Source organism: Vipera ursinii (assembly GCF_947247035.1).
Source record: "Vipera ursinii genome assembly, chromosome: 2".
NCBI lineage: Eukaryota > Metazoa > Chordata > Lepidosauria > Squamata > Viperidae > Vipera > Vipera ursinii.
Genome location: NC_139513.1, coordinates 225,326,699 through 225,351,180, shown reverse-complemented (window position 1 = coordinate 225,351,180; position 24,482 = coordinate 225,326,699). Strand labels below are relative to the sequence as shown.

The window sequence follows — 24,482 nt, the reverse complement described above, 5'->3', positions numbered from 1 at the left end:
CACACACCTCTTTTTCTTAGAACAATATTTCATCCTATGCCAGAAATTCAGATTTCTCTGTCCATACCGGCTGAAATATAGCATGTTTATTCCACACATTTTCTTCCTACCTAAAGATGATTTTGAATTTAGAAAAAAAATATTAAATGGAAAAATATAGGTTGTCAGTATTTGTTATTTGGAAGCACTCCTGATGACATAATCATATGGAATGGGTTGGATGCAAACTTTACTTTTACTTTTATCTGCCTGCACCAAATTCCACACATTCTTCCCTCCCGCCCAACACCTATTTTGAGAATTAACTTTGAGGAAAACAGAGACACTTAGGAAGAAAAAGTTTCTGAGACCCAATTCATTTTCCCCCTCCCCCAGAGTGATTCAATTTAGTTAAGGTTTCTTGTGGTATCCATCTTTAGTAATGTTATTGTTAAGACCAAACAGATTTTACAGATTTCTCAAATGTTTCAAAGAACGTTTAACGCTTTTGACCAGGGCATGTAGATAGTACTTTTTAATCATGATAAGAGGAACTGTCATAAGAATTAGGAGAACCCATGGACATCAAAAGTGCTCAGATTGCTTTCCAATCTCTGTGGGTCCTATGCTTCAAAGAAATCTAATATAAATCTAAGGTTCAGGAGCAAAGGATTACCCTCTGTTAATAAAACGTTTATGCAATACAATCAGGGCAGGACACATAACTGAATGGTACTCAGTTGGTATAGTAGTTAAGGAATCAGGCTAGAAAACAGGAGACTGTGTGTTCTAGTCCAGGGCTTTTCAACCTTTTCACCCATGGCAACATCCGAGTACCACAAGTCTCCTAGCAAGGTGTCAAAAACTTGATGACCAAAAAAAAAAGAAAAAAAAGGAAAAAGTGATGAAGTACAGGTAGTCCTCGACTTACAACAGCTTGTTAGTGACTGTTTGAAGTTACAATGGCACTGAAAAAAGTGCTCCCCAAGCCACAGCCGAGCAAGACACCTGGCAGCGCTCTTCCTCCTGTCCGGGGTTTTCATTGTTGTGATCATTTCTGTTGAGGATTGACAGTGGGGGTGGGGTGGGGGGTGTTTGGTTTTTATTCCCACCCCCTCTGCTGGGTGGTTGCAGCAGGTTTTGGTCACTTCACATGACCCTGGGACACTGTGACTGTGATAAATATGAATCAGTTGCCAAACATCTGAATGTAAATCACAAGACCCTGGAGATGCTGCGACATTCCAGCTGATCGGCGCTTCTTCTGGGCTCAGCAGAAGCGCCAGGATCAGTGCCGAGCTCCAGCTGGAGCCTGGCGCTGATCCTGGGGCTTCTACTGAGCCCTGACAGCCCCAAAGAAGCACTGATCCTGGCGCTTCCGCTGAGCCCTGACAGCCCTGCAGCTCCAGCCGTCTCTCAGGCTTCTGCGGTGCTCATTCAGCTCATTCCCCTCCCCCGCTACCACATTTCTAGGATGGTCGCATACCACCTGCCAGGTGTCAATGTACCACTGGTTGAAAAGCCCTGTTCTAGTCAAATCTTAGGCACAAAGTCAGTTGGGTGACCTTGGGCTTTATTTCAGCCCTAGGAAAGAGGCAATGGCCAATCATTTCTGAAAAACCTTCCTAAGAAAACTGCAGAGACCTGTCCAGGTAGTATCCAAAAGTTGGACATGATTGAATAGAAGGAAAAAAATCCCTAACTAACAGGCATCATGCAATTAAAACATCTGAAAAACTAAACTCCGGGAACAAGGAATTCATTCTGTTCTGGGCACAAGCTAACATTCTTTAAAAATATTATGTAGGTTCCTTGGTGGAGAGATACACATAGCTATGTATGTCCAATATAAACATTACAAAGGTTTCTCTATCAGAAGCTCTCTGAAACCATTTTTAACGTTAGTTAACATTTATAGTATCTTATATTGGTAAACCTTGTTTAACATCCACCAATTCAACGATCATTTAAAGTTATAACAATGCCATTGTGCAATGTCACCACAGTCATGTGATTGTAATTCAGGCACTAGGTTACCAGCATGCAGTTACAACACGATAGCAAACCAAGAAGCTAATGGAATCTTCTACAATGCCTCTGTGAATTTTTAAAATATATTGAAATAAACCACATTTCTTCCCTCCTACTCTAAATGTGAGAGCATTATAGCATCTTTTAAAAATGAATGTAAATGAGTAGATAGAAGACAATGCATGTGCTTCTTACAGAAGGAGCACATTGAATAAAGCACAGGTACATATTGTAAAGTACAGTGCTCCACAAAGGTTAAATATCTACTGTTCTGCTCCTGGCAAAACAAAATTAAACTGACTCAACAACAGAATCATGACAAAAAACCTGATGGAAAATTTCTCCCTATTTAATCAGATATAGTTCAGTATGATACAATGTTGGGGAACATTTTTCTAATGTTTAATATTTATAATAAAGACAGGATGTATAAAATTAAAATGGATTTTGCAACATGAGTCTCAAATAAGAAGTCTCAGTCAGTATATACTAACATAATACAGAAAAGTAAACACATGGAAACCCTTTTAAAAAAACTTTTATCAAGTAATGAACAGTGGTTTCTTTCTTTAAGAATCAATTATCTTGGAAGATCTTTAACAAAATAATATTTTAAAAAACGTAATGACGTTAAAAAATGTTTGACAACCCTATGCAAAGTTTTCACAATTACAGTATATATAGGTAAGAATCAATAACAAGTTTTATCTGGACTGGGTAAACACTCATAAATATTTGATTTTTAAAAATATTATTTAAGCAGGTGTTGAGATATGTTGATAGCACTTTCTGAGAATTGCTAAATAGATGATATATTTATGAAATTATATTTCACACATTACTGCTGTGAAATTCCAGCAATTAAAAGCATATACTTAGAAAATTTCCTACATTTCACTACATACAGTACCTATCTTGATTACATTCTTTTATTTTATTGCTTCAAATTACTAAATTAGAATGCTATTTTTTCTACATAACTTGCAGTAGCTGTCATACGAAGAACTTAATAATCTTTCCTCTTTTCCAAATTTTTCAGCACTGCATTACAATATTTTATTATATTACCTATGTTTATGCTGCTATTTACATGCACTTCCCTGGGATCGTATTTCAAATAACATAATTTTAAAGAATTTCATCAAGTAATAAGAGAATCATTTGAGCTATATGTAAAGAAAGAATGTTTTTTTCAAAAGATTAACTTCTTTATGTTAAAGATTAGTTCTGCTAATTACAATAGAATGGCAATGCATTGAGAGATTATCTAGCTTCTCTTTGACAAAAGGTGGGACTAAGAAACTTTTATCCTGGACCTATCCTTGTCACAGGAAAATAGACTGAGTTAGACAAAAGAGGAAGTAGGTGTTCCACTTATGATCTCTTCGCATGCAAGAGAAATTACAATAAGAAAATACAAAAGAAAGTTTGTTTCATGAACGATATATTGCTGTACAAGTGGGTTATATATTGAATTAACTGCAGATAAGAAACAATGCCATTATTATAAATGTAATCCTTTTAATTTTTCAATAAGGATAGCCATATGCAAACAAGCATAGAGCCCATAAAAGGTTTACTTTGACACAATGTTTTTCATAACTATTTGAAATGGCTCCTAGAAATAAAATTTTGCCTAAGATTAACCTTTTTGCCATAATTTCAAATATTAGAGAATTCACAAAACAGGTTAAACAATAAAATGAAGTGAACTAAACAATGTAGTGTTAAATTTATATCACAATGTGTTATCAGCAGAGTGCAAACATTTTCAGGCCAAGAGGCACAACTGGTCTTTGTGTGAGGTACAAGGAGAAAAGCCTTATTTAAATGTATTTAAGTATATTACATTAAAAATTAAATATGATTAATATTACCAGTATTTTCTTATACACTTTAATTTTCTTTTATCATTTGTCAACTCTTGATGGCTGCAAAGCCCCCATCTCATATTCACAGATAGCCAAACGTGCATCTGGATTTTAACTACCACATTCCCAAAGAAAAATGCTGCCTCTGCCACGTATAAATGGCAAATCTCCCAAGGTGTCCCTCAAATGGAGACACTGAATATTAGGTAAAGTACCTAGTTGTACTTTAAGTAGAGGACAAAAGTAACATTGTCCTTACCTCTGGATTAAAGGCAACTATCCAGAACACTCTGGAAAATTCCAGGGAAGCCAGAAGACTTGTTCTAGTAATTCACTTGCTTCATTCAATACATAAACACTAGCCAATATTAACTTTTACATTTCTGTTTCGAAATGCTTCTAAAGCTTTATTGTCTCTAGTATTTATGTTCACTGTATAAACTTTACAACTGAGTTTTACATAACTGACAATCATTTTACAGCAACGTCCTATATCAGTAGGGAATTAATATATTGAGATCTATTCAGAGACGTACATTTTCCTTTCCTTTATACGGTATATTTTTTTCCTATGGAACGACTTGGGAATTTATTGAAATTGCAATTCTCTATTTTTATATCCTTTAGTGAATGTTTTATATTTGACTGGTTAAAGCTAAAATTTGATTTTTACTTTTTTTAACAAAAATTGTTTGATTTTATCTCTCTCATAAATTGAGCCCCTCTTCCAAAGGAAGAGAGAGGAAAAAAAAGAGTTAATTCTCCTAGCCCCACATCTCAAAGCTACAAGACCAGAAGATGATGCTATGGAATTTAGTTTTTCTTTTCCTTTTAATTTGCAAGAACAGCACAAGCTTTGGAAGTGTATTTCTCACACATGCCAGGGTTGTGATGAGAAGCTTTCCGTAAGCATCAAGAATTACTAAGATAAGAGGTGGAATTAAGGTGTGTAAATCCAGAGGACTTCTGAGACAGCGTGTTTCAGACCTTTAAACTTCACTTGATAGGCTAAACTCTACTGCTACACATTGTGCATTTCACATTAGATAACATTGGTTATGATCATGTAAGAGATTAAATCATAAGCAAACAAGTTACAGTTGGCCTCGAGAAATACATTGTGCAGATAATTGGCACATCTATTGTTAAAATTTAATAATAAAGATACGAAAAGGTTAAACAACCATACCAGATTCTGTTAATTCAACAGCAAGGAAAGATAGGAATACTAACATTTTGCTTTGGATACCCACATTTAAGATTTTACTGACACATTTTTTGTCAACCATCTTTGGAATAATTATGGACAGCTATTTGTATTCTACTAATATCAATAAGAGGGACGCGGTGGCTCAGTGGGTTAGGACGCTGAGCTTGTCGATCAGAAGGTCGGCAGTTTGGCAGGTCGAATCCCAAGTGCCACGTAACAGAGTGAGCGCCTGTAACTCGTCCCAGCTTCTGCCAACCTAGCAGTACGAAAGCACGTAAAAATGCAAGTAGAAAAATAGGAACCACTCCGGTGGGAAGGTAACAGCGTTCTGTGCGCCTTTGGCGTCTAGTCATGCCGGCCACATGACCACGGAGACGTCCTCGGACAAGCGCTGGCTCTTTGGCTTTGAAACAGAGATGAGCACCGGCCCCTAGAGTCGGAAACGACTAGCACACATGTGTGGGGGAACCTTTACCTTTATATCAATAATAAATCTGCTCTACAATGAACCAAATGTATTGCCCATTTTTTACTTCAAAAGCAGACCAGCTCTGTTTACTGCATATTTGAAAACTGTGAGCATTCAAATGTTGGGGAGGAAAAGAAAAAACTAATTTCAGTGAACATAAAGCCATATTCAATCCATGTTGTTACTATTCAACTGTTAGTGCAATTTGACTGTTATTGCAGATAAAAGAAAATCAAAGCAATTACTACACATTTATGAGTTGCAATCGCATCTCATAAAATCACAAAGCAAGAAAATTTGTATCTTTCACTGTGCTGGTATCTGCAACAGGATCTAGCAATGCTGGTTACAGCTTTGCCAGAAACACATTATAAAATAGTAACACAGAAAGCACATAAGAGATAACCAGTGGTGAGATTCAGCTGGTTCGCACCACTTCGGCAGAACTGGAAGCTAATTTTTTGTTGCCCAGGCCCAGAATGGACTTCCAGAGGCAGCATCCACACAGAGAACCGGTTGTTCACATATCTGAATCCCACCACTAGAGGTAACTATTTCCTGCACTGAACACCCAAGAAACACCCTAACAGAAAACTTAAGAAATCAGACTAGTGTAGAGGTGGTATTACACAAATTACACAATCTGATACTGGTAGTGATATGACTCGTTTAAAAATATAGACATACAGTTAATACCATGAATAGCAAGTACTATTCTTATAGAAAGCCCCATGCACCCACCATACATACAATATAAAAATCTGAAATTTTATTTTGAAATAACGTGAATTTTGCATATACTCATATGCTGTAAGCCTTATAAATATGAAATCACATACAGCATTGGAAATCATCTTGTGAAATTACAAAATAAATCTATTGTTACATAAGGTTTTCTTTAAATTTCCATTTAAGGTGTATTTCATAGACAGAACCTAAATGAAAATAAAGTTATAACCAGGAATTTCCGAATCCAAATTACACATACTAAATCATTTAGAATTTTTAAGTATCCATAACAATAGCAAGGCTCTACCATTATGGAAAACATTAACAAAAATTCCAACAGGCTACCAGAGCAAATATAATTTTCTATTAAGTTCAGTTCAAAATCTTAAAATAAATATATCTATATATCCAGCAACATAGACCTCTCTGACACTGATATGAATACAAATTTATAACTTATAAATGAGAAACTGCACCCATTTCAGGGAGAAGCTTTAAGAGATAATGTTCCTGACAATCTTGAGGGAAATACGACACTACAGTAATGAGATATTAACTTTTCAGGAGCTCCTATTCGGGAAACTTCTTAAGAAGAAATAAAAAGATTTCAAGCATGTTTGAGATTCCTCAAATATTGATGCGTACAGGTAGTCCTCGACTTACAGCCACAATTGGGCCCAAAATATCTTTTGGTAAGTGAGAGAGTTGTTAAATGAATTTTGCCTCATTTCACGACCTTTCTTGCCACAGTTTTGTTAAGTGAATCCCTGCAGTTGTTAAGTTAGTAAAATGATTGTTAAGTGAATCTGGATTCCGTGTTAACTTTGCTTGTCAGAAGGTTGCAGATGATGATCACGTGATTCTGAGACACTGCATCCGTCATAAATATGAGCCAGTTGCCAAATGTCTGAATTTTGATCACATGACCATGGGGATGCTGCAACAGTCATAAGTCACTTTTTTCAGTGCCATTGTAACTTTGAACACTCACTAAATTAACTGTTGTAAGTCGAGGACTACCTATATTGCCTTTTGCCTTGGATAGCAAATCCAGCTATGTTCAAAGATTAGTCTACAGCTGGCAACTAATGAAGTTGGGTTAGCAGCAAGCAGATTCACACAATAATCACAGACTCAGGTTTAATTCAGAACTGCACTTATTAACAATATATTACATGTTACATGTTCCTTTTCATAGGAAGAATTGTAGCAGTTGGGGTATCATAATGCGTTATTTCCTAGCTATATTTTTTTAATAAAAGTGTTAAAACCATTATTTTCCCTATTTCTTTCTCCCAGGACTGTTTTGTGGAAACAGAACTCATTCAAAGTTTGTTTGCTTTTTAAAAGTAAACTTTAACATAAGAAAAAAAGTTTAACCATGCCCCAAGGCTATTTCATATATAATGATTTCCTTTGTAAGATAATCTCCAGATGGAATAATAAATATCATCAGGAATAAGAACATACAGGTAATCTTTGACATGTGACAGTAACTGAGCCACTAATTTACACTTGGTAATTGTAAAGTGGGTCACTATGTGACACTGCCTAATTTTACAACCTTTTTTGCAGTGGTCATTAAGTGAACCCATTGTTCACTATGGAGTGGGCTTTGCCAGAAAGCAGTTACTAGCAAAAATGTAAATCATGGTTACATGACCAAGGAACACTGGAAACAACATAAATGTGAACAGTTACCAAGCACCCAAAATGTGTGACTTCAGGGTGTGTCTATGTGAACATCAAAATTTCAATTCCGAGTTGCAAGTCCCATTTTCAGGGTCCATTATAACTTTGACGGTTGTTAAGCAATCGGTTTTAACTCAAGGACCTGTAAGCAGTGCCCTACTAGAATGAACTTCTGGTACAACTAATCAATAGAAATATAGTGCAAATATATGGACTCTTTCTACAGCTAGAAAATATTAAGAGTACTACAGTATTAACAAGGTTTAGATAAAGGTTTGTAACGGTGCTGTACTTAGCTTGAAGTACTAGTGGCAAAATCAAACAAACCACAATGTGAGACTGTAGTTTAACACAAAATGGGAAGTGAGTCAATATGGGAAGTTAGGTTTACTAATATATTTATGATTTACATATTTTGTGTGTTTATTGATTTTCTCATGATTTTTAAAATATGACCATTATTTGTCATGGCTTTTTTAATGAAATGTGACTAATAAACAGCAATAATAAACCATTACCTACAGTTGCCATTTCTGGATCAGGGAGTCAAATATTGCTGATTGTTTTATCCATTACGATATCTTGGTTACTACATTAGGTGGCAAACAAAACCTATCATTTTTTTTGAAACTTGTCATTTCTCTTTCAATAATCTTTCCATTTCTGCTAATTATATACTAGACATTTCACAACCATGATTTAACACAAGTTTGATGTTAGAAGGGCTTTAGCTTTATGAAAGAGAAAGGCAATCTTTAAAGTTTCCACTTTTTCACTTTCATTTTTAAATATTTCTGCCTCCAAGGGTAGCAAGGCTCTTAGTTAGAGAAAAAAATGAGGTTGCAGCGTGGACAAGCTGACATTTTGGAGGTGGCAATACTAGACAATGTGGAGAGTCAGAAGAAAAACAAGTGCATTAAATCTTGCTGCACGTTTGTCCCTTATTTTAGAAAGCACTGAGAAAAATCATGCTGTATCATTTTTTGCTGCTAAATGTTCCTGGCACATACTGCAAGTACTCAGGGCCCATGACTACAGGTTGCTCATCCTCCTGGTTTTAAAGCCAAAATTATACACCATTTCCTTAAATTCATCAGATCATGTACACTTTCACATCTTTGACATCTTTCTCACTGACATGCTTACTATTTCCTCTCTGCTTTGAAAAATATAATTCTATTTCTGGAGGCTGATCAGAAAATGTGTCCTTTATTTATTAAAGAAAAAAACTGATATAGTAGCTGACTTAGAGTTAACAAGCAAGTTACCATTTTCCATTTCTTCTTAAATTTTTGCTTGCATAATTAGAATTCTAAGTTTGATTAGACTTCTATATTACTTAAGGCAGCACTTCCCAAACTTTTTCCTTATCTAAAACAGCTTATCTGAAAGTCCTTCTTACGCAATGTAGGTAAAACACCTTAAGTCAATTTAAATGTTTCCATTATGATTGACTAATGATTTCATGTTATTAATTAAAGAAAAACCACTTTTACCCAATTTTGAGTAATCTACCCAGGTTTGGAAAGTACTGACTTAAGGAGACAATATTCCCTGTTTTACTTGAATTTATTTTACTCTTGAAAAAATAAACTATAAGTCTTTTAAACAATATAACTCAAGCTGATCAGGTATATCTAGACCAAATGCTAACAATGGAGAACTTAGGGCCCAAAAACTGATGTTGAGATCATGGTTCCACACCTTGGCAAACAATGTTATCATATGTGGGAACAAAATTAAGCAAAACTTAGAACCGAGATAGAGGAAAAAACATTCCTGTGAAATGCCACTCTTTTATGCAAAAGTGGTTAACTACCAATTAGTAACTATCAGCCACACAGGTAGCCCTTGAGTTACATCAGTAATTGGGAATTTCTGTCACTAGGTGATGCAGATCTAAAGTGTGATGTCACATGACTACCTTACTTAGCAACAGCAAGTCCCGGTTCCATTGTTAACCAAATTCCACTGTTTGTTAGCAGAGGACTTATCTTGACCCAAACCACACTTGGCCCTTGTCCAAATTGTGTATGGCCTTGTCTGAATTGCAGGTGGTCCTCTTGTGAGATTTCTGGAAGCTTCAGAAGCCTTTCAAAGGTCATCTAGGCCAAGGCAGGCGGGCATGGTAGGGCCAAGGAGTGAGTGCAAGGCCTCCAAAGGGCAGAGATGAGGGGAGATAGGCAAGTGGGGGATGCAGAAGTGCTTCTGCAGTTGTAAGTGTAGGTGGTTGCCAAACACCTGAATTGTGATCACATGACCACAAGGGTGCTGCAATAGCTGTTAACACTGGAAAATGGTAGCTTGCAAATAAAACAAAATGTCAGAGTATATATTTTTCTTTAAAACCTCTAGAAATACCTATTTGGGATTCATGATGATAAAATGTCAATAAGTGTTATTTCATTATTCTGACTATTAGCCAGGGTGATATAAAAGCATAAATTGAAGAAAACTGAAAAAATATATACAAAAAAGGCAAAAATCATATAAAACATATCATTTTTTTCTGAAACATTTGCAATTTAACAGATGAAAACAAAAACAATTTTGTGTTTATCATCAAAGTTTTAGACTATCATTGCCCTTCAAAAGGTACCCTTACTTTCAGAAGATGTTTTTTTATGGATATTCCCTAACATTTATTTATTTTAATCCCATTTATATCCCGCCCTTCTCCGAAGACTCAGGGCGGCTTACAATCTAAGCACAAATCAATGTGCTTAGCAATAGCCTTCATTCTATGTATATGCTTGCTTATTAGGGCTTTTGCCCCCCCCCAAGCGGCATTATTACAAAGTCAGCTTATTGCCCCTAACAATCTGGGTCCTCATTTTACCTACCTCGGAAGGATGGAAGGCTGAGTCAACCTTGAGCCTGGTGGGAAAACATGAAACATGAAAGCTTAAATGACAAACTCCATCGATTAAAAAACTTGCAAGATATACAGGTAGTCCTTGACATATGACTGCAATCAAGCCCAAAATTTCTGTTGCTAAGTGAGAAATTTATTAAATGAGTTTTGCTCCATTTTACAACCTTTTCTGCCACAGCTATTAAGTGAATCTCTGCACTTGTTAAATTAGTAACACGACTCTTATGTGAATCTGGCTTCCCCATTGATTTTGCTTATCAGAAGGTCGTAAAAGATGATCAAGATGACCACAATACACTGCATCTGTCATAAATATGAGTCAGTTGCCGGAATCTGAATTTTGATCACATGTCCATGGGAATGCTGAAATGGTCATAAGCATGAAAAACAGTGGCAAGTCACTTTTTTTCAGTGCTGTTGTAACTTTGAACAGTCACTAAATGAATTGTTATAAGTCAAGGACTATCTGTACAGCAACTTTCAAACTAACGAAACAGAAAAGTTAGGTAAAGCGTTTGAGACTTTATCTACCCATTTGTCTGTCAAACAGTATTATAACTGAACAGAGTACGACAAAATCTGGTACAATGGGAGACACTGCGAAAAGAAAATGTAGGTTTCAAAATAAATAAAATCTTGGTGGAAGCTACAGAGAAAAACTCCTGAAAAACTCTTGCAGCGCTCCTTCATTCTAAGCACTCCTTACTAGTCATATGACCCAGAATGGATTACTGTAGTACAGTATAGTAATCTGCTCTATGCTTCCCTGTACACACATAGATGTAATACAAAGGAAAAACAAAATACAGAGAAATTGAACACATTATTCATTATGCAGAATAAAATACAGTGCCTCCTATGGCCTTTGAAAGAGTTTGGAAACAAGTTCAGAATTCATTCTCTGCATACTTTCCCTATCTTGTTTTATAAGACGTAAATGATTTTACAGGGCTATTGACTGAAGGAAGTATTTTCTATACAGAAGTTTCATATGCATCACACAATAGATAATTGAAAGCATTTTTAGCAGATACAAAATGAGTATAATAGAAGAAATGTACCATTGTTTTTGGCAATGCTTGTATTTTCATAACATCTCCAGTGATCGTAGGAAAATAACTATAGGCTCTTAAGGGAACTTATTCCTGGGTAAACATGTAAAGGATTATACCGGAATGGATGAAAGAAATTTCTAAATCCATGGATAAGTTGTAAATGGTAGAGAAATAAGTGCATTCTCAAATATTGACGAAAGAAAAAGAATAAAGTAATGTATTGGAAAAGCTATTTTTGGTCCACATCTTTTAAGAGAGGGTACAAATAATTTATTACAGCTCTCTATCATTTTGATTTTGTGAAAAGATTAAAAGATAGCTTCATTGACCTTTAATATTTTTGTTAAGTCACTACCCAAAGAAACCCAGGCACAGTTCTTTCTTCCAATTATGCAACACAAAAAAAGAGGGAAGTCATACAAACCTCAGTACTGAACATTAATGGAAAAAAAGACTGCAAAGATTCCGACTTATGATGCATTCAAAAAGCTTATATTCCAATTTAGTAAACAAGCCTTGCAAGCATTAGGAAATACTAAGATCCTTATTGTAAATTAATATAAGAATCAAATGTAGATTTTATCTATTGCAACTGATTAGGACAGTGACAACTGAAGTGCTAAACATCTAGGAGTATTTCTCCTCCAGCATAGTTCTTCAAAATAAAGACTGAGGAACTATCTTTCGTTTTGGTGTTGGTATTTGAGTTTTGTTTTCCACAACTTAAAAAAGTTATAGAAATTACAGAAAACCTATTGTATACCCATTAAGTAATTACTATAACTTTAAGCTGGTATTTTACATTATGAGAGTGAGTCTAGCCCACAGGTCTGCAACCCGCGGCTCCAGAGCCGCATGCGGCTCTTTCAGCCGTCTCCTGCGGCTCCCAGTCCTCTGCCATGTGCAGTCCAAAAAAAAAAAGTGGGACTAAAAAAGTTCAACCAATCAATTCAAATATGCAGGGTTGGTGCATATCTCGCCTTGGCTCCACTCTTCAGTCAAACCCTGTTCTGCGCATGCGCGGATGTGCGCGCATTTGCACACATTTTTTGCGGCTCCCAGTTTTTCCTTTTGTGAGGGAACCGGTTCTGAGTGGCTCTTTCACTGTTTCAGGTTGCTGACCCCTGGTCTAGCCCCTTCCTAGGTTCATACATTTCCAGTCCTTGCTTTAAGTCTAGATGAATTGTTTTGCACAACCATGGGTTTACTTTAAGTCTAGATGAATTTTATCTTAACGTGTTATCTCTTACTATTTGTATACTATATTGTTTATTTCACTAGTATTGTTGACATTAATATGTTCTGACCAGGTTGAGACATGAAAAGGTACCAAGACTAAAACATAGTGAACCTAGGAAGTGAAAACTTCTGAATTACTAACAATTATGGATTGTGGGACTCCTGGGAAGGTTAAATGCATTTGTACGGGCTAACCTGTGGCTTACTATTATCTCTTTGATAAAATCATTAAATCTCTCATCCCTGAATATTCTATACTTTAATATGAGATAACTAGAGTCAGTTGATGCTGGTAATCTAATCCAACAGCTAAAAAAAGTTGGAGCAGTAAAAGAATAAATAGCATCCATCTTTGTTCCCATTTTTTTCACCTAAGTTGTTTCTGCTTAATGGAGAAATGTTATTACACAAAGGTATGTAGAGCAAATACACAAAGGTGTGTTTGCATATAGTGAAATAAAAAACTCACCTGCAATAGCTAGAAATCGGCACTAACTATTGGTTCCAGGAAGCAATGCTATTTTAGGTAAACAATCTTATGATAATGCAATACAATATTCATATTTTGAGCAAAAAACTTCCTTTAAGAACAGAACATAATATTTGCATAATATCAAAGTATGTTTATATTATTACTTCATCATTTCAGTGCATATTTAAACCTAACCTGGTGAAATTGATATCCTTCCTTTAGTCCAGAAAAATCACCTGAATATTTCAATCCTAAATTCCTTTACACAGTAGAAAAAATTCTAATTCTCCTCCCAAACATCCATTTAAGATAACAGATTCAATTATATTTTATCTTATGAATTCCTGCAAAAGGTCTCGCAATTATTTATATATATATTTATAGCCTTTAGATTAAGGTGCCCTTTCAATTATAAGCAGTTGCGCCCCGCTCTCAACCAAATTTAACACCCAAACCCTGATCTTGATCCCCTCCTTAAAACTCAAAAAGGGATTTCCAAGCTAGCACATTCTACTACTGGAATAAAGCCCAAACACACGGGAGTACGGTAATTAATCCCTTTACAAGTTTTAGAAGAGATTCCTGACCTTCTCACAAGCTTGAAGAAACCAAAAAGAACCAACATCATGAATAGCAGGCACCGGCCTAGCCTTAACAGAAGTCTAACTGTTGCTTGCTCTTCTCCATAACAGGATGCTTAATTACCAGAAGGCAAAACTGGAAAGGGTTGTGGGAAAAGGACATTAAATGCTCCGAGATTCTTTCAGGCAGCCAACGCAGCTCGTGTCCTTCTCCCGTTTAAGGACACTTACAGAATCTGCGCGAAGTACTTTTTTTTCTCGATTTCTTTTTTTTGGGGGGGGGAGGGGTGCCGGAATACAAATCGTGGCGTGTGTATAAGCCAGGCAATGACTGTTCCAGAACATTTCTTCGACTTTTTTATATATATATATATAAAATCACCCATCGCAACAACTTCCCAGAGCCGTGGACTCGTCCACCCCTGGCAACAGCCGAACCAGCCGCCCCCCCCGCTCCGAAACTGGCCACTTTGAAAAGCGCGGCCACCAGCCCCCACATCCTGAGGCGCTGAATGAGAAGGACCTCGACCGTCGCCCCCTCCCCGTTTCCTACCTCTCGTTGGTCGGTTGTTGCGTGGAGGGTGTGGGTATCAGTCGGCGCAGGCTGAGGCGCTGCGGATTAAAGACAACAACCTCCCCCTCCACCTGTTCGAAAAAACCAGGGCTGGCGCTGGCGAAGGGTGCAAGAGCCCTTCCGACCGCCGCCGCTGAAGCCATGTCTCCCTCTCGCCACGCCACCTTCCACCTTCAACCAAAGAGCCTCCCCGTTTCTCCTTGGCGCCAACCCGGCACTCCCCCCCCTCTCCTCCTCACCACGCAGCTCCCCAGCAGGCCAGGCTCTGGTTCCGGGGGCAGCTCGGAGAAAGGCCTCCTCCCGCCAGCCGAGTCTCCCGCACACCCACCTCCAGCAATCGAGAAACCGGGCTTGCCGCAGGCGACGAGGTTCCAGAAGACCGAGCCCGGACTCCAAGGCAATACGGCGCGGGAGGGACTAAGCGGCGGCGGCGGCGGCAGGAGCCAATTGCCTGGCGCTCTCTAGCTTCGGCTCAGCCCGGGGCGTCCGCGCTTCTGCCCCAGTTGCGCCTCTGCGCCGCAGGGCAGCAGCGCCTCCCGACGGGCACGCGACCGGTTTGGTCGCCAGGTTGCACCACCCGCCCTTCCTCCTCCTCCTCCTCCTCCTCTTCTCGACGCCAAGTCCCGAGCTGGGCTTCCCTTTTTTTTCCTCCGGCCCTGTTTAAGAGGAGAAATAATCTCCTCGTAGAAACCAGAGCCGCCCGCCAGCCAGCCTCCTCGAAGCTCAGCGCAAAAGCCTCGGCGGGCCTCGCGCCCTTTTCCTCCTTCCAGCTACCAATCTGGACTGAAGGTCCAGAGGCGGGCGGGCGGGCGAGGGAAGGGAAGAAGAAAAAAAAAAGGAAAAGCCAGAAGCCAGCGACCCAAAATTAAGCGTCCGTCTTAGGCCCCTCCCGTGGCCCGGCAGTCGCGCCAAGGCTCTTCCTCATTGTCCCCCCCCCCCCCGCCCTCGTTCCACTTTCTTTGGCGTCTTCTTACAGCCGCCTTCGGTCCTCGTCCTCTGGGCTTCCCCGCCTTTCACGCGCCAGGGGTTTACCTGGGAGGTCCCACCGGCTCCTCAGACCGTGGCCTGTCAGTTTGATCCGGCTTCGGGTTGAGGAAATTGTTGGGTCCAACTTGATTTCTGCTCTCCGCGCAGTCTCGGAGGTGGACTCTGTGCTCTCCGATAATTGCTTGCTTGTAAAATCCACAATGGTATCTTGAAGGCAAGCAAAATTTGTGATGCCTCAACCTTTAGTCCACTTCCTCCAGTCAGTGTATCTTTTCATATGTCTATTCTCTCTCCCTCTCTCCCTCTCCGTGTGTGTGTCTGTGTGTGTGAGTGAGTGAGAGAGAGAGAATCGTACTAAAGGGTTTGATCTACAGCCAAGTTTGGACTTTCCCAGCCATTTTTTTAACCTTTTGTTTTGAGGACCTGAACAGTTTAATTGACATAGTTGTTGATTTAACCATCACAAGTCTGCTTCTCCAAAGTTAGCACTCAAGAGGCTGACATTTTAGTATTCTGCATGGAAGTCATTGGTTTGCAGGATGCCATTTGTAGGCCTTCGCCTGAATTCTCAAAAGCTGTAAGCAACCTTGATCTGATAATGTGCCCCAGGGAAAAATGGTATTTTCTTCAGCCCCCACACTTCAGTTGGGATTTGGGGGAGGTGAACAGCATCAAATTTTGAAAATCTGGGATGAAGCAAAAATTAAAGAGCCATGCCCAATGCTTCAAAGATAAAAAAAATGTGGTCTTTTATGTAATATATTTTATCTGCCATATTTTTTCTTCAATGTTTTAATAATGGCTTGCTCAAGACCTAAACATCTTATGAGCAATCTGGATTTTGGTACTGCAATGGAAGCTGAAGGTCATAGCTACCATAAAAACAGTAATAAAGAAAGACACCACTAAAATCTAGCAAACAGGAATAACAGAACCTGAGAGCTATGAATTAAGTAGTGATTTGTACTAAATAAGCATGTTGGGATTTAAATGCCATATTTGCTCCTTGAGCTAACTCTTGAAGCAAGCTTGCATTAACATTGATTCCACAAGGGTATTTGTTGTTTAGTAATTATTTCTAGTGATCAGACTCTAGTGATTCTAATAAGCCTTACTCAATAGGTTTGTGCTTCTTATCATAATTGGACTTTGTTCTTGCTGTCATAGAGCTGAGGAAAAGATAAGTGCAAGGGGAAGTTCTAAATAGAATAAAAGTTGTTCTTTTTAGTTTAGTTTCTTTTATGCATTCTGACACCAAGAGGCTCCTTGCCTTATATATATATATGGATTTGTAGAAAATAATACATGGTTTTATAGACAAAACAGACAGTTGTAGAAGATAATTTCTCGTTTTGACACAGTTCTATACACTTTCATCGAATAGCCATTTATTACATTAGTCGTTAGGAAGAGAACCTTTTTTTGAAAGACTCAGACAAATGCCCTGCATCTTGCAAACATTTTCTTTAGTTCAATTGATTAGAAAGCGCACTTCAAAATATAGCCTATAAAACTGGCACTTTGATCTATAATACTCTTTCTTTGAGGTACAATTACTTATTTTGATCAGAAAGTTTTGGAAAGAAACAATTTGTGGACTGGATCTAAAACACTGTTTGCAATATTCATCAAAGCAGTTCCTCTCATTAGACTTTCAGTTGGGAGGTTTTGATGACACTGAGATATACAGTAGATAGGGGAGCAGTGGCCATTTATATTTCTGTAAATAAAAATGTCTTGGAATGGATATGTTCAAAAATAATGTAGTGGCAATATTCTTAAATTGCCTTTTTGGTTAGAAATGTTTTACTAACTTGGCTAACCATGTGAGGTTAATAGAGTAGGCCAGGGGAAAAAATCATAATAGATTCTCTTTATAATATGCAGAACACATTAGCAGTCTTTTTTAATCTATGCTCCACCTGTGGTCCCAACACATCTTCACAGTGTCAGATTAAGAAAGCCAAAGCTGTTTAAAAAACCCAATGCAATCCTAGGCTGCATTAACAGGGGGCTATCAGACATGTCAAACTCACAACGTCACGTGACATCATGTGACGTATCGGGACTGTTTTGCCATTGCCAGCAATGGGGTGGGTGCAGCTTCTGTGTGATACGTCCAGCCCGTGGGCCAGCAGTTTGACACCCCTAGGATAGATGAAGACCACATTAAATGTTAGTACCACTTTATAATGCCTTAGTAAGACCACACCTGGAATACTGCATCCAGTTTTGGTCACCACAATATTAATGCTGAGACTAGAAAGAATGCAGAGAACAACAAAGATGATTAGGGGATGGAGGCTAAAACGTGAAGAAATTGCAGGAATTGGGTAGTCTGGTTTAAAAAGGATTAGGAGTGACATGATAGCAGTCTTCCAATATCTAAATGGTTGCCACGAAGAAGGAGTCAACTTTGTCTCCAAAGCACTGAAGGCAGCACAAGAAGCAATGGATGGGAACTAATCAAGGAGAGAACCAACCTAGAGCAAAGGAGAAATTTCCTGACAAAACAATCAGTGGTAAAACTTGCCTCCAGAAGTTGTGGGTGCTCCATCACTGGAGATTTTTAAGAAGAGATTGGAAAACCATTTGTCTGAAATGGTACTATAGAGTTTCCTGCTTGAGCAGGAAGTTGGAGTAGAAGACCTCCAAAATCCCTTCCAACTCTGTTGTTCTGTTATTTTATTTTTATGTAGAACAGGGATATGCAACCTTTGGCCTGCCTGGGCACCACTGAGTGAAGAAGAACTGTCTTAGACCGCATATAAAGTATATAATATAGTTCATGTATATGAAAATCACATAATAATATTAAACATTTGTCATCCTGTGGGATCGTATTACCAAATGGCCCTGGACACGTCTGGTGTAGATAAACCATAATGCAGAGCTTACCCAATAGCCATATTCTATTTCTGGGCCTAATGTTAACCAAATAATCACAGTTTAACTTCAACATTAGTTTAGAGTGTAGTATGTTACATAGAGTTGGAAAATTGGATTAATTGAGTGAGCCACTATTTGGTTAACTATAAAAAGGTAAAGGTAAAGGTTCCCCCGCACATGCTAGTCGTTTCCAACTCTAGGGGCTGGTGCTTATCTCCGTTTCAAAGCCGAAGAGCCAGCATTTGTCCGAGGACGTCTCTGTGATCATGTGGCTGGCATGACTAGACGCCAAAGGCGCACGGAATGCTGTTACCTTCCCACCGTAGTGATCCCTATTTTTCTACTTGCATTTTTACGTGCTTTCGAACTGCTAGGTTGGCAGAAGCTGGGACTAGTAACAGGCGTTCACTGTTACGCGGCACTCGGGATTTGATCCACCAAACTGCTGATCATCTGATCGACAAGCTCAGCGTCCTAACTCACTGAGCCACCACGTCCCTTTTTGGTTAACTATAGGTGAGTGTAATTTGTCAGCACAGCCCCAGTGTGGAGCCAAATAATATTTCTAGTGAACATTTTAATGGTCCTATCAATGTGACTAAGTATGGCACAAAGAAAATGCTCATATCATCTTCTTCTTTCAAGTCAATATTAAATATTGCTGCTACAGTAAGAACTAATGAGTGCAGTTAATTTCTTGATAGCATAAAGACAAAAATAGAATGAGTAACATAAATTACAGAAACTATACACTTACAGCATGAAGGTGTAGCTGAATGATATGTTCCAAATTTGTTATAATATTATCTTTATCTAAGGATTATAGGCAATAATATCTGGAGGACATTCTAGAATTCACACCTATAGAGGACCATTATATAAACATATCTGAGCCACTCAAGGTCACAGAGTGAAACACCAAGTGTCTATTAACTAGGACAAATGGAATTAAAATTTAAACCATGGACCTTTTGATACTTTTGTAAGTATTCCAAATTCTTATGGTCAATTCAGATCTTTGTAGGGCATTCCACATGTTTAAGAAGTTGGTGCTAAACCTGAAAGGTTTCCTTGATGGCCAAGAGCATTTTGCTAGAGACTTCATCTTTCTTTGCAACTGAAAGGAGATTTCTGAAAAAAAATAGCTGGAGAGGAGGCTCCCCTCAAGCTATGGAGAAGATTGTAAAAGCACAGCTCTGATGATAAAATCTGCATGCAATGGGGCAATAGGATCTAAATGGCAGAGGAGAGCTGAAGTAAATGCTGTTAAAGAAGGACTTTTAGCACTGGAATCCCACTTAAAAACTTTTTCCAATATTTGTTATCGCTTGCATTCCTAGTACCAAGATTAAGCAGGTTTGACCATAATCACATAAACCAAACTATTTCTTACCCTGCATTCTTTCTCCAATCTCTATTTTACATTAAAAAAAACTTTGACATATGCCCTATCCTGTGATACCCCATGGGTCAGAAGTCTTTCCTTAACTGATCAAATCCAGGCTCAGCAAACGCAGGAATCATCCTCCCACAAAACTCAGAAGCTGGAGATCAGGTTTATTGGACCTTCCTTGTAATTGCACAGATCATCTTGTTGCCTTTTATCTGTAGCTTCTAACCACACTGCGGATACATCCAATTTTCTACAATTCTCTCCTGAAATGGTCCTCTTTGAGCATGTCTAATCTCATCACTCCTACATCTCACTTAGAAGGAATGGGGAAGAAGTTGAACTGAAGTGCAATTCAGGTAGGAGAGAGAAGTCTGGAATATTTATTTATTGGAAGGGGTGCCTGAACATTGCGTTTTCTTCGGAGGTGGTAGATGACATTGATGCACCTCATTTAGTTTGGCAACCCCAGTGGCAATAGAGTAACAGAAGCTTAAATTTGCCATGCAACCAGGCCTTGGCACTTGAAGGGGGCGTTTACATGACAAATGAAAAACATTCAACAATAAGATGGAGAGTTTGGTAATGGGGAAACTTCTTGAGAAAGATGTACAAGAGAGAAATATCTCCCTCTTTCTGGAGGGTCAAAAGGAGAAATAATTATGGGAATCTGAAACTTTAGAGATCTCACAAGGTTCAGATCAAGAAGTAATGGAAATCCATCTCCCTTCCTGCTGTGTAGAACAGGAAGGGAAGATCTCACCAACTCTATCTGACAAAGAAATGGAAATGAAGGGGCGCTTGCCTTCAGGCTCCCCAGAACCAGAAGCAGAAAAAAGAAGAAAAGAAAAAAGAAAAAACACAAATGTTCAGTTTTGGCAGAAGCAGTTAAAATTAGAGAAGAATATTTTGTAAAAACTGAAATTGGCAAGGCAGCCAACAGTGATTTCCAGGCTAACACAACATGCCTCTGTAACATCACAATATGATGGAATGTGCACCTGCAGCAGCAGAGGGGGAGGAACTTGTCAACTCAGAGCTTTCCCGGAAGAGAAGAGATCCGGATCAAGAGAGTGCACATTCTCGAGATGGATGGGCGAGGAAGGGGGAAGAGATTCAGGGTAACCACACCCTAGAATTTCTCAGGATATATTTAGTAGCTTAAAAAGTTACAGTTTTAGTTTGGGAAAATTCTATCTACTAGGTGTAAATAAATAAAGGATTGGACTCAATTGGATTTCACTGTCTCATCTCTGGGCTGGGCCTGACACATTTCTATAGTAGCTACACGGGATCCCACTAGGCTTCTGGATGCAATTCAAACTGCAGCTTCTCACCTTTAAAGCCCTCCATTGTATGAGGCCAGGTTACTTGCTGAATCATCTGTCCCCAATGGCTTCTACCTGTCTCATTTGATCAGGCAAAGATGCTCTGGTCCTCGTGGTGAAATAGGTCACTTAGCTTCAGAACTTTGCCTTCTCTGTTATGGTGCTTGCCTCATGGAACAGCTTGACTATTCTGGCTTTCAGGAAAGCACTGAAGACCTGACTTTTCCCTCAGGCACTGGGCCAAGATGTTGATGGAGTTCACACGGCGTGACAGATTTATGAATGAGAGTTTTAGTAGGGTCTGAACATTGGTTTTCATTTTAAATTATTTTTTTTAAAAAAACATAATTATATTATGTTTTCATTTTTGTTTGTCACCCAGAGCATTTTCTGATAGATGAGTGGCCACATAAATTTGTTGAAAAAAAGAATAAGAAGAAAAACAAACACTAGAGTTTATGATCTGGAACATAGACCTATATAAAAGCTTTAACTTTACATCACTGCATATGGCAAATAATCTATGTGTAAGGCTTCATTTTTCTCTGAAATGAAGAGCCCAGTTAGTGGAGATGTGTTTGACAATCTTCTGCCAACTAAGCAAATTTTTGAAGGTATTAAATGTTTGGAAATTCTAGCTCGATTGCTGAGTTCTGGCATGAAATCTGACTGACATCAAACTGCTTAACCTTGATCTAGAATAGCAACTGTCCACTCAGGAGTATGAATTGGGCTTTTCTGGAATCGACTCTGTTGCCTTTGTAGATCATAGCTGTAGAAAGCAAAAGGAATGGTCTTGTGGGACAGGAGAAAGAGCTACTGCCGAGACAACGGTCAAATTAAAAAGAAATCCCAGTTCAAGGCAGACCTGTAACATATGCAAACATCTTAAACAAGCCACTCCCTAGTTCACACAAAGATAAAGGGAAGGAGGGGGCAAGGCACATTTAGATTTGCAAACTTCTGTTACTCTAACTTTACAATAAAAATAGTGCTGGACTACATGATTTTGGTTTACTGGTATGGTCTATTTTGGACTGACAACAGTACCCACTGTGGAAACTTCTTGGAGACAGATGATTAAATCAACTGTTATTTTTTTATTTATTAAATATCTAGGTTGGCAAATCTGGAAGAACCATGGTGGCTTTCAACAACATAGAATACAATAGAATATCCTTGGTAAAACAACCTTATATAAAACAAATTCACTGAAGAAGATACTTCCAGCAGTTCAGTACTTCAAGAAGCACTAATTCACAGTGGTTCAGATAACTAAACAATATGACATTGTGAGATGGGCAGAGGGAGGCTAATTGGGAAAGATCCTTACATCCTCCTCTCCAGAGGTTGGTTGCTATGCACCTCAAATCATTTCATCTAATAACAACCAAAGTTGAGATTGGCATCCATAGATCAAAACAAAAAAGGAGCATGTGTACTTTCAGCTGACTCCAAACTTTTTAGAAACATACATTTTTATAGTACAAAAGGGACACCTGCAAAACACTTCATGCCCAACTTTGAACGGCCAAGCAATGTTGAGTGAATGCACAGATCAAGTTGATACACAGCAAATTGGTCTGTTGAAGCTCTTATAGTTTATAATGTCCTGGATACAGGTGATTAGTGAAAAATGAAACCTTAGCAGAATATTCAAAAAGTACAGTATACACAACTGCTTTGAAACTCATTCAATTTGGTACTCAATGCATTTTGATGTGAAGATTTTGTCCTGGTACTCATCGTTTGTTTGGTACTCAGTGCACAAGCTAGAACATGTTGGTGTCAGCTAACTTATGACTCACTATATTATTCCTTATAGGAAAAATTTTTTTGGTACTTATTGTTTTTGTTACACATTGTGACTGCTGGAACCAATTAACGATGAGTACTGAGGTACCACTGTAATAGAAAATTGAGATATATAATACAAAGTGAACAATAAATAACCATAAAACAGCACAGTAACCCAGGAATAGCATGTTCTCTTACATATCTATGTGGAAAACACTGAAACACAAAATACAAATTTGCCTCCTAATCAAATAAACACCAGCAATGTTTCCTTATTCTCAGTCAGCACAGCAGACAATTTAAGGATTACAGCATGGAGCTGTAGTCCTAAACATCTTGAAGGCATCCGTTTGCTTATTGGTACAATAATGTAACAACAATATACATTTGTTATAAAAGAAGAACAAATTAGCATTGACAATAATTGGGAAAAGATTATTCATATATAATTAAAAATTCATATCAAAACTAACAGCCAATAAAAATCTGTATATATTTACAGTCCTGAGGAATATTTATTTTAAAAGAAAGGGGTGACTTGAATAGCAGCACCTAGTTGATCTCAAAAAAATCAAGCAGGATTGGATCTAGTCGAGATCATCCAGATGAAATGGGGCAACATTATAGGCTTGGAAGTTAAAAACAAACCTGAAATTCCTGTAGGAAAACAGTAGGAAATCTCTTTCGCATGTTTCCAGGAAATCTACATGGGTATCCATTAAAACACCAGGAGCCAAGCTTGATTTGAAAAAAGAATTCACCTAGAGAGACATTACCATTTTTTGAGAAAAAAAATACTGTCTTATCACCAATGCTGAAATAAAGTTCATGTAGCAATCCAACTGGTTTCTGTAATTCTCTCTGTGGGATAGTGTCACAAATAAGTTTTCCCTGCCCTGCCTGAGGGGAGCTGTTTTTGCATGTTACATTAAACTGCACAGGCAAGGTATGTTTAATGTTGTACAAACTCAGCCCTCAGAGTTTAATGCTGTATGAATTCAGAAAATGAGTTTAGGAAAGTAAATTACAGTTGTTTACTATAAATAAGTGTTTTGGCTGAATAAAATCAGTGTATAAATGAGTTAGGAATTCAAAAGAAAATTATAGTAAGAAAAGTTGAATACTGGGACAATTAACAATTTCTTCTCTAAACACAAACCTGGTTTACAAAGTCATTATTTGTTCAACTATAGTTTATTGAAGGAACTGTTGTTGTTGTTAGCTGCGAGGTGGTGTCCGACCCATCGCGACCCCATGGACAACGTTCCTCCAGGCCTTCCTGTCCTCTACCATCTTCTGGAGTCCATTTAAGCT

The 24,482-nt window shown here is 38.2% G+C and overlaps 1 protein-coding gene across 5 annotated transcripts in view; it reads right to left on the bottom strand.

The window, feature by feature from the left end:
- PIP5K1B (phosphatidylinositol-4-phosphate 5-kinase type 1 beta) overlaps nt 1-16,029 on the bottom strand; it is a 93,320-nt gene extending 77,291 nt beyond the window's left edge. For 3 of the 5 annotated variants that reach the window (XM_083352553.1, XM_083352556.1, XM_083352557.1), the window contains exon 1: nt 15,106-15,336. The gene's annotated coding sequence lies outside the window, so the exon portion shown is untranslated. The other 2 variants (XM_083352555.1, XM_083352554.1) reach the window with 2 other exon arrangements.
- Nucleotides 16,030-24,482: the final 8,453 nt, after the last annotated feature.